This window comes from Eptesicus fuscus, chromosome 3, assembly GCF_027574615.1.
Source record: "Eptesicus fuscus isolate TK198812 chromosome 3, DD_ASM_mEF_20220401, whole genome shotgun sequence".
NCBI lineage: Eukaryota > Metazoa > Chordata > Mammalia > Chiroptera > Vespertilionidae > Eptesicus > Eptesicus fuscus.
In genome coordinates this window covers 40,852,359-40,858,678 of record NC_072475.1, presented here as the reverse complement: position 1 = coordinate 40,858,678, position 6,320 = coordinate 40,852,359, and positions in this window count along the sequence as shown.

Genomic DNA, 6,320 nt, shown 5'->3' with positions numbered 1-6,320 from the left:
GACCCATTGGGGGATATCAGAGACCAGGTGCATGGATTCGTACACCAGTTGGATCCCTCGGCCTGGCCTGCACCCTCTCACAATCCAGAACCTATCAGGGGATGTAAGAGAGCTCGTTTTGGCCTGATCCCTGCAGGCCAGGCCGAGGGAACCACTGGTGCATGAATCCATGCACTGGGCCTCTAATACAGTTATAAAGATCTTTGATTCCCTTTCTGAACCCTTGCCTATCACGCTTTACTCACCCTTGCACCGTGCTCCCTGCACTGTCCTTAGCTCTTAACATGTTTTTCTTTCTGGAGTGGAGGTAACATGTGGGCAAGTACCATGTTGGTTGTGTTCACCCTGTGTTCTTCATATTGAGTGTCTGCCTAGTACATATTTAGTGCTCAATGAATGAATGAGATAAAAATAATGACAGGCTGTTGGTGATAACTAACCCTCACAGCAAGGACAATGACTACTCTAACCCATGAATATGTGAAAAAACAGAGCTCCAAAGGTTTTCATTTTTTTCATAAAGCACATAGTTGTTAAAAGCAGAAATGGGCTTTGAAATCAGGTCTAGATGATTCTAAAGACCAGTTCTTTCCAAACACTAAAAGGGTTGTGCCGCTGAAGGTGGCCCCAGGCAATAGAGAAGGTGAAGTCAGTTTTTGTTTTCTTTATGTGTGTATGTTTAATAATAGAACATTTCCTTTAGTTCTGCATGGAGCAGAGTGGAGGGAAAACCCCTAATAGGATGGTATTTACAGAAGAAGATGGACCTAAGAGAATATAAACTCTCAATTAAAAACAGATAAACAAATCCATTGTTACTTCATTGCTCACTAAACCTAGCAGTGAAGGAGAAATCTCTCGTCCAAAGAGAGTAAGCATTTATAACTACTAATAAGGTCAAAACAACTAATATGAGAGGAAACCAGTTTCTGAAGCCTTGCCTTTAGGTTCAAGAGATGTTTAGAATGGCTTATAGTCAATCCAGAGTGGATGTGTGAATTGATAAAGTCTCTTCTCAAAAATATGTCTTTGATGGTCAATTTGGACTGCCACTTTATTTTTTTGCTTCTTAAATTAATTGAAGTTTGTAGACCTTAAATATAAGGATAGATGATATCATAGCAACTTAAATTTTCGCTCGGTTTACTTGTACCTGAAAAGCCCAGTATAGTACCTGTAAACCCTGAGTTATTGAGAATGCCTGATCATTCATTTTCAATAATGTCTCATTTGGACATTAGCCATTTGAAGACTATACTTACTTAGCCCCCCAAATAAAGAAGGCCAAATGCTATATATCTGGGACCCATGTAAAAATCAGTTCTGTTGTGTTGCACCTGTTGAGGCTGGTAGAATGGGTCTCTCTCTTTTTTTGTCTCTCTCCCCTTGTAGATTACTAAAACTATGGGCTTGTGTAGTAGACAGATAATAGCCCTCAAACATGTCTACATCCCACTCCCCTAAACTGTATATACATTACATTACATGGCAAAGTGATTTAAGGTTGCAGATGTAATTAAGGTTGCTAGTCAGATGATCTCGAGATAGAGAGATTATCCTAGATTATCCACATGCACCCCTTATAAGTGAAAGAGGAATATAGAAAAGAGAGAAACAGAGAGATTAGAAGCTGAGAAGGTCTTGACCTAATATTGCTGACTTTGAAGATGAAGAAGGAGGCAATGAGCTAAGGCATATGGGTAGTCTCTAGAAGCTAGAAAAAGCAAATAGACAGATTCTCCCCTGAAGCCTCTGTAAAAAAATACAGCCTTGCTAACAACTTGATTTTAGTTCAACATAACCTAGTTAAAACTTCTGACCTTCAAAAAGATAAATTTATATTCTTTTAAGCCACCGGGTGTGTAGTAATTTGTTATAGCAGCAAGAGGAAACTAATACACCCTGAGAGCAATTGATAATCTTCTTGTCATTGCAATAAAACCAACAGCACAGAAAGCAGAGCAGAGATAAAGAAATTAGGCCTTTGGTGACATTGTTTAACCATGGAAGCCTAATATCTCTGGGGCGAGAAGGAACAAATGTTCCTTACAGAAGGATTCCGAAAAATAAATGTAGAAACAATGAGGGAAATAGAAAATCACTTTCAGAACATCATAGTAATAATTGTTCCAAACAAGATCCGTTAAGCTAAACTTAGTGGGTGAAACTTTAATGAGAAATAAGATATTTGCATAGCATTACTAGTAAAGTATCTTTACCTCAAAATATTTATTAATTTGATAGTTTGAACTTATGTCCCTAAATTCTCTGATATTCCTCCTCCTAGGAGGTTGAGATTAGCCCAGCTTCCCTGGAACTGTGGGCTGGGCTTAGTGACTTCTTTTTTAAAATTGCATATGGAAGGGGAGAAATGGAAACTTTAGAGTAGAGAGACCCAAATTTAGCAACATTCTACAAAACACCTGACCAGTACTCTTCAAAAATGTCAAAGTCATGAAAATCATGGAAAGACTGAGACTGTCACAGATTGGAGGAGACTAAGGAGACATGACAACTAAATGGCAATGTGGGATTATAGATTAGATAAAGGAACAGAAAAACAATAGTGGAAAAACAAAATCGGAGTAGTCTGTAGTTTAGTTAATAGTATTATACCAATGTTAATTTTGTCGCTTTGTCAATTGTACTGTTTATGCAAGTTAATGAGAAGTTGAATGAAGGGTATATAGAAATTCTTTGTACTATTGCAAATCTATTATCATTCTAGTTATTTAAAAAATAAAATGTTGCCTAGTTGGCATGGCTCACTGGTTGAACATCAACCTATGAACCAGGAGGTCCTAATTCGATTCCTGGTCAGGGCATATGCCCGGGTTGTGGGCTCAATCCCCAGTATGGGGCATGCAGGAGGCAATTGATCAATGATTCTCTCTCATCACTGATGTTTCTATCTCTCTCTCCCTCTCCCTTCTCCTAATTAATTAAAATATATTTTTTAAAAAGAACTTCCTCTTTTAAAAAAAATACAAGTTAAAAACAAATAACAATTCAAAAGCATAGAACAAACTGAGGAAAATATTTAACGTAGTTGGTAGAGAAATGATTGGCAGCCTTACTATGAAGGGGATTTTATGAGCCCATTGGAGAGCAGGCAAAAATGATAAACTATTTATATGAAAAATGCTTATTATATAAAAACTAGTGTCCTGGTGCACAAAATTTGTGCACGGGGGTGGGGGGTGGGGGGATGTTCCTCAGCCCGGCCTGCACCCTGTCCAATCTGGGACCCCTTGGGGGATGTCCAACTGCCGGTTTAGGCCTGATCCCTGATCGCCCCCAACTGCCTCCCCCTGCCAGCCTGCTCACCCCCAACTGCCCCCCACTGCCTGCCTGATTGCCCCCAACTGCCCCCCACTGCCTGCTTGCTTGCCCCCAACTGCCCCCCTGCTGGCCTGATCACCCCCAACTGCCCTCCCCTCCTGGCCTGATCGCCCCTAACTGCCTCTGCCTTGGCTTCGCCACCATGGCTTTGTCCGGAAGGACGACCAGAAAGTCTCCTGGTCTAATTAGCATATTACCCTTTTATTTGTATAGATAATCAACCTTACTGAGAACCAAAGATGTAAAAAATAAAACCATGACCCTTTTTTTTCTGCCAAAATTAATTAAGATTAAAAAATATAATAGTCAAAGATACCTCTTTGAGGTTATAAAAATAATAAATACTCTCATATCCTTATTAGTGTGTAAGTTGATATAAGCTTTTGTGCATAATTTATCAACACAATATGAAACCTTAAAAGCACATAAATATCTGAGGCAGAAATTCCACCTTGTATTATTGGATTTACTACATATTTTAAAAATTTCTGTTCATGTGTGTCTGATTTATTTGTTATACAGTGAGCATGGTACTTTAATGTTAGGTTTTTAAAAGCTATTTACTTGAAAATAGGTAGTTATACTAAACGGAATATTAGAAAGACCGAAAAATGATGTTGGGAAAGAAGGTTTAATGGTATAGAAAAATTGGCATATTTCTCTAAATAAAAAAAAGTAGATTAAAAATATCACCTATAACATGATCTGTTTTTATATAAAACATATACTGTACATTTTTTTAAAAGACTGGAAGTTTATATAGCAAAATTTTAACTGTGGTTATTTTTGTTATAGAAGGATTATATGTGATTTTCATGTTTTTCTTCATCTGTATTTTCTAAATTTTCTATAGGATACATACATTGCATTTTGTATTAAGATTCTTCCACAAATAAATGGAAAGTGGTCTAAGAAAATGGCAGTCAATATATCTCAATCAGTCTTAGTCCTTTCTCATCAAAACTGTTTATGCTGTCCTGCTTATCTCCACTTTTATGTCACTGTCAACCTATATGCATTACAGGCTTCGGTGATCTGTTTTTGAAAACAGCACTTTTGATCCAGCCCCACAGCCATAGGCAGTGGACTTTGAGTTGATATTGGTTATGGTTAGGAACAAAAATAAATCTTTTGTTGGAAACACCACTATTTTTATTGACATAAAGAGGACTTTAAACAGATCATGTGCAAAAATTCCTATCAGGCTTCATGGGGGAGGGGAACCCCTCCTTCATTTATTAGAAACAGTTTGAGAGCCAATGCTCCGTCACTGACATATAAAAGAACTCATCCCTGGGCTGATAAAATTCAAGGCCAGATCAATTCATTTGGACACAGGGAAATGTTCCCCACAAAAAGTTCATTTGCTAATGCAGATGTGAGTTCCTGTCTCAGAATCGTGGTGGCATCTCTGACTTGTAACCTGGCCTCAGAATCTCTCTAGACACAATTCAGAGAAGCAGGGATAGGCGGAGGGATATATTAAGACTGTCTGGCACATATTTGGCTAATTGATTCCTGATTGGATCCTATTAAATCCCCATTTCCTTCTGAATTACATCCAGCCTTTTCCTCTACCCCCTAATATTTTTAAATTACTGTATAAAACACAAACATTGTAGCTGAGGGTCTTAATTACACCTTATTTCTGCAGTGGTGTTTGAAAACAGTGTGTTTACGTTTTCTCTTACACGGTCACTTAAGTTGCTCATGCAATGATCAGCCGGGCAAGTCGTGTTCAAATCCAGGTCCAAACCCACAGCGTCAAACAGCAAAAAGATTTCCATGGGTAAAGATTATATTTCCATTACATAAGTGATACTAAAGCAAACCCTGCTCATTTAGGTGGAAAACATGGATCAAACCCTGAGAACAGATGAATGGCAAAGGTGTGCTTCAGAAGTGAGGACAAATGCTATGTGCCAAGAAGCCATGTCTGACTTAGGGCCACTGGTCCTGAGTTTTCTCCCACAGATGGCTGAGTGACCTCCAGGGTTTCGCCCCTTTTCCCACTTCCTCCTCACTTCAGGAAGGCAAGTCAGGCCAAAGGAAAACAAAGAGGGCTTTGACATCAGTGTTTGAAACCTATCACCATTAGCCATGTGACCTCAGACAAGTTAGCAAGTCCCTTTTTGGTCCTCAGTTTCCTCCCTGTAGTATGAGGAATAGTAATGAATTCCTTATAGGTTGTTGGCAGGATTCAATGTGGTTATATGTAAAATGCCAGGCACCTTTGAAATGGTAGTGAGTATCATCAAAAGCTTTACACCATGAACTGACTCTCCATCTCAAAATATGGTTCTTGACACCCTGTCCTGAAATATTTAAAAGGAACAGGTACACAGCGGAGGGCAAGAGATCTTTTTCTTTATTACGTAAGCAGAAAGCAACACCAGAATATACACAGTGTCAGCAGCACTAGCATAACATCCCATGATCAAGTATTGTCTGGCTAAAGATATGGAAATTTCTTACAGTGATGAATTTTTAACATTGAAATTTGACTTACCTCTTGTGTTCCATTACCTCAAATCCATTTTGGAAAGAGGCAGAGCATCAATAAATAAACAGTCAACTCTTCCCTGGATGTTTGGGTGAAAGCAGGTGGTGACTGAGAAGACATGGGTCAATATGTGTGTGAGAGTTAAAAACAAATGTCTTATGAGGTAAATACCTTGAGTAATAGGTATGGAGATCTTTCTCCATCAGAAACACAGGTCATCTGGGTATCTGCCCTGGGAGTCTCTTTGTTCTGTTACCAACATTAGGGTAAGTTGTACAGCACACTCCTCCTAGCTCAACTACTTTCTCTGTCTTTCCCTTACCCATCTCCCTTTCCGTTCCTTTATTGTGCATCAGGAGTTTCTCTCGATTGATTAGTCTTCCTGCCACAGCCTTGGCTCTCCCCTTCCTCTGCTTGCCCTCAGCCTCATATTGGCTCTCACATTACCTTGCCCCTAATCCTCACCACTAAGAGC